We start from the raw sequence: 15,574 nt of genomic DNA on the forward strand, positions 1-15,574 counted from the left end.
ACATGCTGTTTTACAGAAGCTTTTCATTACACCCAGTAGCCCTACCCCATCACCCTTTTTGCTGTTATTGTCATTAACTGTTTTTGAACAGTGTAGTAGGGCATCCTTAGACCCTGGAAGGCTTTTCAGAAGTAAATGAAACAAACAAACAAAAAAAGATCATCACACTTTCTTTTAAAATACTACTTCCCCTTTTCAGAAACTCAATGAGACCTAGAAAGGCTCACTTTTATACTTTTAATAGAATTATGTAAGTTTGATGCACAACTGGGATCAGCTCAGCCATCCACAGCACAGCAAGTTTTTGAACATTTAATTTTATATTTGAATAATTCTCCAGATCAGGCTATAATCATGAATGTCATATAAAAAGAATTTTTTAATAAATTACATAATTTCACAGATGTGCAAATACTTCTGAGAAAAAAATTACATTGATCAGTTTTTAATACCCCCCTGTCTCACCCTTCAGTCAAAGGGAAAAATAGCTTTTTTCCCATCTTTGTCTTCAGAAAGGTGCTAGATTGTAAACATCTGAAGGAAATGAAAGGGGGTTGGCCAGTCCACCCCAAACTCTTTCCAGATTTTCAATCCTTTCAGCAGCAGCCTTCAGTTTTCAGAAAAGAGGGAGGGTCTAGGGGAAAAAAAAAGAAAGGAGATGTCTCTGTTTATTATTAAAATTTAAAGTGAAAAGCATTGCTGTAACTGGCTAATTTTGAATCTACTAATTTAGAGGGCTTGAACAACAAGAGGCAAAATTTAGAGAACGTATGTGCTGCAGTGATTGGGAAGATAAGGCATTTGCAGCTAATTAAGTCCTAATTCTGGAGAAAGGACAATAAGCAACAGATGGCTATCATTTCTTTTACAGCTTGTGAAACAATAGCATGTGGGTATTTAATTCAAAAACTATTCAGACAAACACAATTATTTTTACTTCGGCAGAAAGATGATTATTTGTATAGTGTTTCTAAAGCATAGCCTATGTATTCCTGTTTGAATAAAGGCATTTCAGAATTTCTGTGTTTTGCAAATACTGGAATATTTCCGGGAGCAACAATTGAAGTCATGAACCGTGGTCATTTTGGGAACAGTCACCTGTGGTTGAAATACTACTGTTACTCAGGGCAGACTGAACAAGTGCTTTTGAATACAAAACAAACAGTTGAATTAAGAGTCTTGAGTGTGTTGATTTTTCCATGTTTCTTTTGTTAAAAGCTTTGACTGGGGAATATTTCATGGCCTCTGTACCCATATAATATTTGGATATTTGATATGTCATCATAAAGATATTCTGAAGTGAAAAAATTGCGTTAGCATTTGGCTCATGGATAGTGATCTGGTTAAGTTGCAGTTTTTTAGGACTTCCTTAGACCGAACAGAAGTATTCTATTTTTTTGTTTTTTTGACTAAAATACTGAGAATAATTTATAAAAATAAAACAAGGTGTTGTATTCAGATCAGTAGGTATGAAATCACAATTGCCTCTTTGTCTTTCAGAAACCATACATACCAGATGCAGTATGAGAAAAATAATCTGAAATGTTGGGTTTATTTTCAATATGCAAGTAGTGTAAAAATATGCAAGCTCTGATCGCAGTGTGCTAGAAACTACTCCACAAAAAAATGTGTAACGAAAGCTGTTACTATAAGTGCGGTTCATGTATTGGAACAGCTGTGACAGCCTGATACAGTTTAACACTTGTTCAATTATAAGAAAAAGAAATTCAGAAGGGAACTTGATTTAGATAAGAATTTTAAGTAATCCTTAAAATTTCCCAAGTAACTTCTTCTTCCAGTCAAAATCTCACCTTTCCTCCTACTTTGTTCTCTTCTCTAGCCCTGTATTTAGTGTCCAGCCCAGTTCTAGAGACCTGGGAAGTAACAGCTGCCCTTGACTGGACCACTTTCTTCTTCCAAATTCTGCTCATATTTTATGTTTTTTTGAGTGTCTGGGTTACAGCGATTTGCAAATTATTTCAGGTGTCTGCTCTTTTGTATTCACTTAGGAAATTGCAAAGAAATCGTCTAGTAGCTGGCCACACTTTTCATTATGCCCATTTCTTTTTTCGTTTTCAGGTGATTTTACTGTGCTTTTGCGGCAGATAGATTTCAGTGCCTACAAGAAAGGCTGACACTGATATCGATACCAAACCTGTAGTTCTGGGAATTTGTGCACATGTCACTGTTTTCCTTTTGTTTAGCAAATGCTTGATTGATGTGTGTGCAATGTATGTGATTATGTGTATATATCACATACATGTTATATATATGTGTGTATGTATGTATCTGTACACACATGTATGCTATAATGTTTGTGGTTCATCTAAACTCTTTCTTGGAGTAACTAAATACATAAGGAACATATGTTCCCAAATGTGAAATTTCTTTTGTTTAGATTAACTTTTTATTTTTCTAAGCAGTTGTCTCTATGGTTTGTTATCTGTATAAAGGTTTAATTTTGTTAATACTGCATATTTTGAGAGTTCATATTAATAGTGTTTGCTTGATGTCCTTAAAAGTCAACATCTTCATATTATTTTGAAATTGTCCTCCTTCAAAACAAAAAAAAAATTACTCAAAACAAAAATCAACCGTTAACAGAAATTATTTAGTATTTTTAATCTTAAAGACAATTATTTTTTCACTTTGACTAAAAGTAAAAAGCACAGGCATTTTAAAGAATTCTCAAATTTCAGTGTTTATGATCAAGTCCTGCTGGTAGACAGTGGGGAGAAGTATGTGTTTGTACCAAGGGGACAAATGATCCTCAAAACTGTGTTTACAGAGTTGCTTATCTTAGCTTCAGAATTTCCATTAACTTTACATTATTGAAGTATTTGAAAGTGGATGAGAGAAATAAAATACTGAACTTTTTCAAATGGTTTTTGGGACACTTAGCATGCAAGAACCTGACAAAAGAGTCTGTGCATTAAGACTCAGGCTGGAGAGGGGAGAAATGGCAAAAGCTACCTCTTTTCATTCTATAGTGGTTGGTATGGGCAATTTAAAGTAGGATCCTGGAATTTCCAGACCCCAACTCTATCTTCTAAGTCATTTCTGTACCTGGAATAAAATGTTGCTGTTGAAATTATTGACATAATAGTCCCCATGAGGACTCATAGCCATCAAAGTGAAATCTCACAATAAATTCAGAGGCCACCTGGAGAACCACCGTTAAAGAGCTTTTTAGAGGGGGGAAAAAAAAACTTTAAAAGCTTAATTCTTCTTAAATATAAGTTCACTGATCATGTTTCTGTACCACTTTCCTAGAGTTTAGTTCTTTACTTTTAGCTTTGTTAAATAATCCTTTAAAGCTTTTTTGACAGCAAAAATGCTGTGTTTTGTATAGATGACATCACTAGCCCAACTCCAGCCACGTTGAAAGCCAAGGGGTTACTAAGCAATAAACCTCGGTCAGGATTTCTGCGTGTCTCGGGGCATAAAAGCCTTAAAACGTGAGGTGGGTCTTAGTGATCTGTGGGACAAACACTCCTACTATAATACCAGAAGCATTATTGATCAGTTTGGGGGGAACATTTTTTTAAAAGCTAATTAGTCTTTGCAGAGTCGAATAACTAATGCTGTTTTACACTTAGCACTCAGGCGGTGCTTTTCATCTTCAAAGTGCTTTGAAAACATTAACTAATTAATCATTAGCTAATTTAGCAACTGACGATAAAAGTTAAGGGACTAAAAGAGGCTGGATTCTACCAGCGTTTTGTGCACAGTGACCTCTCTCTGGAGTCAAAGGGAAGGTCTTTGTCTGGAAGGGAACCCTGGGGCGGGCCACCAGGTGTGGGTAACGATAGGGGACACTGCTCAGGTAATATCTGAAGAGAACTGAAACAAAATCTTTTAGATACACACTCCTGGACAATCTTGACATTCAGCTTTTTTTTTTTCTCTTGGTTTAAAAAAACCAGTTTTTTTAAAAAAGGCAGCTTTGTAGCAGGAAGCCTAACAAATATCCAGAGTATATAGGTATGCTGAAATTTACAAGTATGACTATCCATGGGCAGAATGAAAAGTGTGTGCATTAATGATCTTTATCTCCCTGGGTCCAGTGCCATGTACTCCATGAATACTACCGTGGAAATCTAGCTTAGTTTGGGAAACTCAGCGTAGAAAGAGCATAAGAGAATTTTCCTACATGTCGTGACAAACGGCATGCTTTCCAGGGGGCTTGTCTGCTCTGCACTGTAGCCCCATCCATTATGTGAATGAGATGTGAAAATAGTTCTTGTTTCTCTGAGATATCAGCAGACCGCACAAGCTGAGTTTCTTTAAAAATACGGAGACAGTTCATCTATAGCCTTATGCTGAATGAGTGAGTATGTGTGGTCCAGCTCATTTAAAGAAAAAAAACACTCCACAAAAGCCACCGGTATTAGGGAATGTGGTACCAGTGACTGCAGTTTTGAAGATTGAATATACTTTGTTTTGCATTCAGTTTCTTTTCATTCCCACATACCCCTTTCCTGCAATGAGGAAAAGCAAGATTTCAGAGTATTAAGCAATGTTAAATGTTAAAAATTTATCTACATTCTTGCCTGTTATCACCAAACGGTTGGTAAAGGAGGGGGGCAGAGACAGGTGGTATTTACGGTTTTTCAGAGTGAGTGCTACAAAAAGAAGACTAATTATCGAAAACTTCCCACCAACCAAACTTGGATATCCTGCAGATAGTAAAGGGCAATGGAAATAGACAATGCATATCTAATACAGTCTGTTAGTTACTGCAGAATTACTTGGTGTTCTGTTGGAGAAATTTAAATGGAGATTTTGCACACATGCCCTGGGATAGTGCTAAGACTTTACTCCTAGTCGTATTTTGGGTCTATGCAGAGCTACACTGTCTTAACCCTGAACTTGGCAATAATTCTAACTTTACTAGCTCTCTTGAATTTAAACCTATGTATCTCCCCACTACCTTCTCCTGTTAATATTTTCTTCTAGAGGGGTGATTTTTAAAGATCCACAACAAGGTTTCAAATTATATTTCTTGTTGAGAAATTAAAATTTTACACCTTCCCTGTTAACATTTTCTTTTTTTTTTTTTTTTCAGAAGGAGAAGTACTTCCTTTTTAAAGATCATCTATTTCTCAGTTTGCTGTTTAACTGTAAAGCTCTATAATTTAAACACTTTGAATAAAACAATTCTTTTCCCCATTCTCTGTCTCAGCCCCCTGCTTGCCCCAAGATCTCAGCAGAGTGGCAATTTTTCCCCTTTGCTTTTGGGGAATATCCTTTAGACAGCTGCCATCCATGAGCCAACTTTCCCCTTTAGCTCTCTCCCTAGAACTTGTGAGTGAGTCCTTTGGAAAGGTCAGGAGCCCTGATTAGCCTTGAGGTTAAAGAAATTATTGAATGTAGATTGCTATCCTCCCATTCACACCTATTTTACCGTATTCTTTTCTATAATTATTTATTTTTGATTGACTGATTTACAATATTGGTTTGGTTTAATTTCTGTCACACATCAACATGAATGAACCGTAGGTGTACATACGGCCTCTCGCTCTCATATCTCTCTCCCACCTCCTGCCCATGCCCGCCCCTCTAGGTTAAAGAGCCCCAGCTTGAGTTCCCTGAGTCATGCAGCAAATTCCCATTGGATTTCTTATTTTACCTTATTCTTATATCTTTAACAAATATTATTTTATGCATCAACATGAATCATCACCACATAGAGAATTACGTGAGATTAGTATCCTATGGGATTCTCCAGGCAAGAGTACTGGAGTGGGTTGCCATTTCCTTCTTCAGGGGATCTTCCTGACCCAGGGATCAAACCCAGGTCTCCTGCATTCCAGGCAGACACTTTAACCTCTTAGCCACCAGGGAAGCCCAGAGTATCCTACAACAGTTGTTATCAAAGTTTGAGGGGTTGATTTTGATCTGAGGAGACATCTGATAATGTCTGGTGACCTTGTTGATTATCCCAGCTATGTGTATGTAGAGGGTTACCAGTGATATCTGTTGGGTAGGAGTTGGGGATGCTGTTTACCACCTTATAATGCACAGGAAATCCCCCTGTAACAAGGAATTATCTACCTCCCCCAAATGCGAATGGTGTGCAGATTGAGAATCTTTGCTGTTTACTTACTTTTCACTTTCATGCATTGGAGAAGGAAATGGCAACCCACTCCAGTGTTCTTGCCTGGAGAATCCCAGGGACGGGGGAGCCTGGTGGGCTGCCGTCTATGGGGTCGCACAGAGTCGGACACGACTGAAGCGACTTAGCAGCAAACCTATACTTGGAATATATAGGCAGTAGCTTTTAGGTAGGAAATTGTTTTCTTTTGATAGTGCTTATAAAACAGATTCTTAATTGGGGGTGATAGTCCCTTCTTGCTTCTATACATCAATTTCCTCAGTTTGATTAGTTTTATATAGAGAGGGGGAAATGGCTCTGCTTGATTTCCATTTCTCACTTTTAAAGATCATAGAACAAGTCAGCTGAAATTAAAGAGAAGTGTACAAATGAGCAAAGGATGCATTGGTGGAAATGTAAGTCCAGCTTGCAAAAATTTGACAGATTTTTGGTTTTTGAAGGATAACCTTAGCTTCTGCATCCCAAGCAGCATAAGGAGATAGAAAAAGACACTTTATGCATATGATGTCAAGGGTTTTCTCTAGATTTTCACTCTTCTTCACCCCAGATGACCAGGACCCTTGCTTTTCATTTTGTGATTTTAGGTGTTAAACAAATCTCTTGCAGGAAAGATATTGGCACATATTCTTGTGAAAAATCACAAGCTAGAGATTACAGGAAATGACACCAAGGTTGTTCTGGGTGTTGTTAACTTGTTACTAAATAGTAGTTGGAAGGAGATGAAAGGAGAGCCTTTAGCTGGAAATTAAGAAGCAAAACGCTGGGAGGAGATCTCAGAGTAAGAATATAATGGTCTATGATAAGAACTGTTGTTTTAATGACAACATATATTGTCATTATATATGTGTGTGCATGTGTGTGTGTGTGTGTGTGTGTATGTATATACACACTTATCTGTTTTGAATGCTGAAGGGTATAGAACTGGATATCTCTCCAATTACATCTATTTGCCTTTTAAACTAGCCTTACTGTTTTAAGTGAAGTTGAACTTCACTTTCCCAGTAGATGGCATTGTAGTCTGTTCAGTGGAAAAGGGCTTCCCCTAACCATCAGGACTTTAATTTTTTTTTATTCCTCTGAGCTTCTTCCTTGATAATGTACCCCCTCCCTCTTGCATTAAATACTAGCTTGAGGTTATAAATAAGAATCTTGTTTTTGCTAGTTACCTGTAACTCTCAAAAGATTTGATTTAAAAAAAAAAGATACAGTAGATAATTTAATATCCTTATATCAAATGAAAAAATATAAAGACTAGACCTGAGAGTGCGGCATATAGAAAAAATATGCAAGCATGGAATAGTCTCAGAATACACTGTTTCAAAACGAGAGCTGCCTCTGATCTTCCTAAGTATACTTTTCTATATTAATTCATTGTATTTACAGCATTTTGATGTCAGTGTGAATAGAAGCCTTGAAAAAGTTATTCCATGTCAAAGATTTTCAGATACAATGTATTCTTCTTGACTGAACCCATCTTTATTAACTCATTGTTTTTAAACTCTTTTTTAAAAAAACTGTCTTGTCTAGGTGCATTACATGTGGGATAGTTGCATATTTTTATTTAATTATAAATATTATTTTCATGATAGTTTTTTCTTCTTTTAAACCATGAAACCTATAAATAACAGTGGTAATTGATTGAGCTAGGGTAAGTTGTCATTCCTTGATGTTACAAAATGGTTGTTACATCATTCTTATTATTGTTTTGCTTATTATGAAGAGCCCTGAATAATGGTCAGAACATTAAACTGAATTTCAATAAAAGAAATAATGATATGGTGAAAAAAGATACATTGTTTGTTTAAAAATTCATAATAAGGATTTGCCTATGTAAATACTTTTTAAAAATAGAGATTGAGTGTATTGACAATTACAATCAAAATGGATTTTCTATTTTTGTAGATGAACTTGCAAGATGAAAAAAACATATTTGTACTTTTCTGTGTGTGTTTTAACAGCATCTGGGTTTTCCCTTGAGTCCTTGTTTTCCTGTGAAGCTATTATGTTCTCTTTTTAAAAATATTTTGCTGAAACTGTAAACTTTTTTTCCCCAGATAAAAATCCTTTTTCTACTGAATATAATCTGTATTTCTCTGATAGTCATTTGGTAATAATATTTGACTTCCATTTATCAATACTGTTTCTTTCCATTATTTTTAATCACAAGATTATGAGCTATGTATTTAGTTATTATTTAAGCTAAATGGTGTCTTTGGCTGTTAGCTCAAAAAGATAATGTCCCAATATCAGGATTAAGTTTTCATCTATATCAACTGGCTTAAAAATACCAACTTGATTCCTTTTGAATTAACTGAGTCTTATTTTATTTTATTTTTTTCAATATCACCTATCACCATAGTAACCACTAGCTGTCAGTTCAGCTTCTGACATTTTTCTCATTTGGTAAGATTTCAGAATTGCCATCCTCCCTGCCAACATGTCATGAACAAGAAAAAAAAATTGCATGAAAAATCTAATGGGTGTCTGGTCTGATTGTCCTCATTCGTGGCAGGAAAGACAAAAACTGATGAATTGTGAAATGTATTCAGAGGGATTCAAGGAAGCAAGTGCCTGGGACCCCCTCCCCCCAACACCTCGTTTTCATTTTGTTATGCTTGATGCACTGTACATGCTTACCCTGACACTTGGGTTTGTAGAAATTTAAGATGAACAATTTTTACATTCACCCTGCTGATCTCTCTCCCCTACCTTGTTTTTTTTTTTTTTGTAAAAACTCATCATTAAAAATAAAGTTACCGGGGCTCATATTTAGCATGATTTCTCACTCGGATCATCGATTTTTAGTAGTCCAAATTGGTTTCCAATATTTAAGATGTTATGCTTGCAAACGCACAGCTCTGTTTTGGAGCCACATGTGGACCATGGATGCACCCAGTGGGTTTTGCATGTGTGTGGTGTGCGCGGGTGGTTGAGAAAGGATATTAGGCCCATTTGAAAAAAGAAACAAAGCTGATTCTGGACCTTTTCTAGCGGTTTGTTTTTCATGGCAAAGAAAACTAGGAGAAACGCTGTTATTTTCTAATTCTTCCCAGTACTCTGGTTTAACAAATGAATGGGGGTTACATGCTAATGAATTTCTACCCCAAGTATCTGGCTGGGTAATTGATGAAAGGAGCTAGTTTTGTACTTATTTTCTTCTTTTTTGATTGCCAGACTTGTTAGAGCAAAAAGCAAAAAAGAAAGGGAAGTGATAATATACTTTAGCTGATGTAAACATGCAAGTTATTGAATAAATGTTACTGATATGACACAAACATATACCCTGTACATGAATCTTATCACTGACACTAGGCAAGACATATAATATGTATGTGGTTTGAATACAAGTAAACATATTAAATACATTAGTGTGTATTATGCACACAGATGTCCATGTTGTTAATTTATCCTTAAGCTATCTAGGTGTACATGGACTTGATAAAACTTACGAGTCTTTCCAGAGGTTTTATTTTGAGTGAGATCAATCTTATAGGGTATTTTTTTCATGACTGTCTACAAAGTCAGGCTCAGCAGCAGGAACTCATTCCAGAAACATAAAGCTGATTTGATAAGCAGCTGCAGAATCCAATGCCTTTTACTAACGGGTGGACAACCCAGGATCATGCATGTACACATCGGGATGTTTCCATTTCACATTTCATATGCTATGGCTTTAGCTCCTTTTAAAAAATTCACACACTGGATGGTTTGGGGATGTGTTGTAGAATTACTGCAGATTTTTATTCCCAACTGTATTTAAACATTACATATGGCTAGGAAGGAATGGAGAGGCCTAAAGAAAAATATCTCCATTAAGAACCAAAGTTTCTTAATTTGAAAGCAAAGTCACATATATATCTTTGGTATAATTTATATGAATATTAAAACACTTAATGTTCAGGGTAGGTGGATTGATAACATGATTTTGGCATTGATGATTAATGGTGTGCTTGAAATATACAAGCATAAGTGCATACATATGTATGTGGCTATAATGTGTGTATAAAATAAGCAATTTGGTTCATCATGCTTTTGTTATTTGATTCTTTATAAATTTAAACACTTAGGAGAAACCAGACAAATAATGCCTGAATGTTTTCTGCTATTATTATGAAAAAAATATAACCCTTGAGAAATAACTTGAAAATTGATATTGAATCTCAGGGTATATTTCAAACACATATTTGGAAGTGGAAAATAGAAAGTATTTTTTGCATACCGGCAAATAAATTTACCTTATAAACGAAAAAAGCTAGAAAACCATAAATCTTTTAATAAATAATATTTTTATAAGCTGCATTTTAAAATGAATGGTGTAAACAGAATATACTTTAATGCTTTTATGCTTTATAAGATTTATAACAATAATCAACAAAACCTTGTAACTGTGTTTGCACCTTATGTGCCTTCAAGCCATTGGACCTTGCAGTTAATTGTATAAATTCTATACACTATGGGAAATCACGATGTATCATTTATATTCAGCGTGTGTCATGTGTATAAATATTAAAATATATTAGCCAAAAATGGCTGATTATTCCTCAAACATTTTGTGATAAATCTTATCATTTTATGGGTTGGGTGGGGGAACCTAAATATTTTATGTTATTTGGAAATATTCTTTAAACAACCTAGATTTATTATTAACATTTTAAACATTTATAACTGCGTTAAAATATTTGGAGACTTAGCTCACTGAACAGCCATATACCCGAGTAAAGTTATTTTTGTATGCAGTATACACCAGCAGTTCAGACTTCACTGTTCTCCAGTGTGGTTCCTGCATTAACTGTTCTCTGGTGCCAAACTTATGTACATGAAACACCCATTTGTGCATGTCTTAAGAGTTACCTGGTATCACTGATACAGATCCAGATTGGAATACCATATTCTCTGTATGTGCAGGGATAGTTTGAAATCTATTTAATTATAATTCTTATCCTTAATTTTTAAAAATCCTGTCCTAGACAGAAAGGCAACGTGTAGGTGAATTTTTGTATGCGAATACTCTTTTTTTATTTTCAATGTGTATTTGAGGAGCTATTTTTAAAATGTGGGTTGTATATATTCATACATAAACACACAAGTCAAATATACAAAGGCTTGACGTAATAGCAAATGTAAAAAATTAGAGTGATACATATTTATTGAGACTGATAGAGATGCCTAATGAATAAACAAACACAAGGTTGAATTGTTTTACAAATGTATTTGGCAACTGCCCGTAGCAGTGAGTGTGTACATTTTGAGGGGAGGAAATGTCAGAACAGAGTCTTGTAAATACATGCAGCTGGAAAGAATAAAATAAAAAATGATGGCTAGCGCTGACAGGCAGACTTGGGGTGTATGATATACTTTGTTCATTTGATTCTTAGAACTCAGTCGGGGGTTAAATTGGAATCCAGACATCAAAGAATTCTTCCACCAGACCCAAATTTTGCCCGTATAATTTTTTTTCTTACAGTTGTCATAATTTTAGCTAATTTCACAGTGCAATAAATTTTTACCGTTTGAAGTCTTTTTTTTTTAATATGCACACAGTATGTATATATCTCATGTGAACTCCCCACACACTTGATATTGGGTACACCTACACATAAAAATGACACACACGTATGTATATTACACATGTGTCTATGCATGCACATTACAGATGGGGAGAGAAATGGCGCAGGCAGCCACTGCATTCATCTGACCCCAATCTTAAAATATTAAAGAGAAAACAACAACTGTTTTCAGTAGCGATACATTTGTTTCTTTTTCCTCTTTTACCATTCCCACCTCCCCACCCCACCCCATCCCCAACACTGTTGTGTCTGAAAATGTTGGAAGCATGTGGTGCTGCATATTTGGAGGTTTTGCAGATTTCTGTACGATTTTTATCTGAAGGTCAGGTCTGAGGAAATACATCAGGTTGGGATGTTTGCCGTTTGCCATTTAGCCTTGCTCTGCTTATCAGATCATTTTGTCCTGTGGGCCACAAACAGGGAACTCCTCTAAAGAGAAAGTAAAAGTAAGCATGATTGTATTTATATGCAAGTTTTTCCTTTTTAAAGAGTTAACACCTTTTTTTAGGTATACTTAATTTTAAGCATTCCTTAGGTTCATCGGCTTATGTTTATAATTCAATTTACCATTTGCATTTTGCAAATAAAAATGTTAAAGGTGAATGCTTTTTTTTCTCCCTTTGTAAAAGAAAAAACAGTGATAAATCACATCCATAAGGTGTCATTTCTGAGCCACTGGTGTGAGTTCACTATGCTTGGTTTTACCTGAATATGCCACTTATGATAAAGAAACCCATATAAATTGAAGATGAGGATTCTCTTTACTTGTGCTTTCTATAGCTCTAAGAATCTTGTTTTCTAGCTGATGAACTTGTCTGTTTTCAAATGAGCTATGCTCATGCAGGCCTGAATAATATGGTCACCACCACCACCAGAGTATATAAGCAAGCTGTGGCTCCTATTCCATGAAATTAACATTGTTTATGGAAGCCCCAGATGGAGAGAGAATTTCATACCATAAATTGTGTGAATTAAATTTATTCAAGGTAGCTATCCAATCTTCACCACTTCATGCAGTATTCAAAGGTCATGCAGAGCCAAGGAAAATGAACTTTCATTCTCCTGCTATTAAGAAAGGATCTCCTCCCATTTACATGGAGAGTGATTAGACAGGAGCCATATTGGAAAACAAAAGCCATTATGAGCAAGTATTGGTCATGGCTTTTGGGAACCAGGTAAGAGATGCCTATTGGCTTTTAGGATTATTGGGTAACTAATTATGCTTCTGATTTCAACCAGTTATTCACCCACAATTAAAAATGAGAATATGGGTCTCAAAGTTGACTATAAAATTTTTCATTTGGACCTACGGAAAATCCTAGATGACCTTGATTATGGTAAACCTGCCTTTTTTCATCAGCACCATCACTCTTTGAAATAATTTCCAAAGAGTAGATCTTATTGGGAATTCTTAGAGGAAGTCCACTTTCATTTCTCTAAGCATTTGTATAGTTGAGGGGACTCTGAAGCTGCATGTTGTTTTTCAAAATACTTCTTTATTTTGTTAGTTAGCTAACTGTGGTCTCACTGTTAAACTACTGTCAGAGGTAGCTAATAAGGACTTGATTTTTTTTTCTTTTTAAAGAGAGACTAGTGGAAGACTACCATAAGCTTTGTTATGCTGTCTTTTGCAAAAGATAAACATTTGCTTTCCATCTTGATGTCATCTTTTCAGGTTATTATTTGGTCACTAATTTATCTCACCATTAGCGAATTACAGTAGATTATTGCTTGGATGTGATAAAAGCACCAAGGAGCTGTGGTCCTGTGGCTATTTCGGGCAAAGTCATAAGCACACTCTTTTTTTTTTTTTATTGTCCTCCCAGGGAGCAGAATTTGAACTTAATATTCCATGAAATAAGCCATTGTAATCACGTTGGGTTAATAGAAGAAGTAAAATTGCCTCTCCTCTCACAAGACATTAGAGCAAGGCTGCGTTATTAAAGTTTTCTTGAGGACAGGCGGTTTAAAATATATCCTCAGTGGCTGACGCAAGTCCTTTCAGGGTAGATGACAGCTTTTCAGATCTTAATAGGCTTCTCATTCCTGGCCCATGAGTTACCAGCAATTCTTCCTTTTGAGCCAGGCTATGACATGACGGCTAAAATCTGATATAACACAGTACCATGGGTTGTGCAAACCTTTCCTCATTAAATGGGTTTATGTAAGTTTGTGTCAATAAGTAAACAATTAGAACTTGTAAACCATATTGATTTAGGCCACTTATTCTAAAACGAGTTGACCCACAAAAGTCTTTGTTGGATGGCCTCCTTGGAATCTATAACCCACCAGTACGTATAGACCAATAATCTGTTTGATTGGCCTAGGAAGTGTTGAGGCTATGGGAGGCATTATTGAAAGCTTTTTTTTTTTTTTCCTTTTTAAACCTTGCTGGTGTGTTGTGCTTGGTTTTTTGATGAGCAAAATTTAAGTAAAAGTTATAAGGAGAAAGCAGTGAAGTATTTATGTGTCTCTCCACCTCCCACACCTGTTTACTGCCCAGCATCTTCTGCTGTTCATGTTCGGGTCCAGCTGATATTGGGAGGGTGGGTACTGCCCACCAGTCCTCATAGCAAACTCCAACACTTTTGCAATTCTGAATTGACTTTGAACTTAATTTGAATTGGGGACTATATCTCAGAATGTATTTTCCTCGTTGTGAGTTTATGAGCAAAGAAAAACAAGAGTTTACTCTCAAATACTTCATAATTGCCATTTTTCAAGTCATGGCAAAATCCAAGAAATACAGAGAATAATAATAGACACTCCTCTGGTGCTTAGAAAAAGAATTGTTTTGGGAATTGAGGTGAATCAGTTTGAATCGCTCTTTAACTTTTTTCTCCTTCTATCCTTTCCTTGGTTACTTTTTCCTCACAGCTTATCTCTACTCCATGGCGCTGAACAGACAAATGACCAGTTGTACTGGTGGTGATGCTTTGCAGCTCAAGGACTGGCTGGAGGTAATGCCTCATGACCGCCTCTGCCTTCAGCCTGCTAGCTGGGAGGGAGCACCTAAACTGTCTGGTGTGTGTGATGCCCACTGGTCTGAGGGGATTCTCTCAAGGCCCTGGCATTCTTTGGAATTCAAGCAGCAAATCTCAATTGCATATAAAGTGATTATTTTTATCTGTAAATATGATGTATAAGAGATGCATAGTGAGGGAGTTGAAAAAGATGAGATTTTTTTACCTTCCTACACATAGTATTTGGAAACAGCTCAATAGGAGTCAAATGGTTTCTTTTCCAACAAATCAAAGGACTTCTTGGAGCTACTTTATGCTCACTTAAAGACTGGACACAGAAGATACAAGAATGTTTGGTTTAATTTAGTCAGTGTTGATTGAACATCTGCTTTGTTTCAGTCTCTGTCTTAGGCCCCTAACAGCCCAGGGTAAAAGACACAAACTCTGACTGCAAAAAAAACTTGTTAATGCATAAGATCACTTCCTCTAAACAAACAGGAAGCAGGGTTAGAATCTGGGAGATACCTCAGCTTCTCTCCAAGCCTACATGTGCCTCTACAGACTCCTGCCTCATATCATGGCAGTGGGCTTCAATAGGTCACATGCCAGCATTTGTAAATAGAAACACATTAAGAGCTGCCTGTTTTGACTCTGTTTCCTTGTCCCAACGTATATGTGTGTGTGCCTGTTTATTTCCCATGATAATTCTTAAGTATAGTCATGCAAATATACAAATAAGTTATGTATGTATATCCCACACATTCTAAAGCATTTCTCCTGTTATCTTTTGCACAGGCAAGCTCTTTGTAGTAGAGTGTATTTTATCTGTGGTGCATAAACAGTTAGCCCTTTGTCTGTGTAACTTTTACTTGAAGACAGTTCTCTGCAGATGCTTAGCTTTTTTTTTTTTTTGGTATTGACATAAT

Source organism: Bos javanicus, chromosome 18 (genome assembly GCF_032452875.1).
Source record: "Bos javanicus breed banteng chromosome 18, ARS-OSU_banteng_1.0, whole genome shotgun sequence".
Lineage (NCBI taxonomy): Eukaryota > Metazoa > Chordata > Mammalia > Artiodactyla > Bovidae > Bos > Bos javanicus.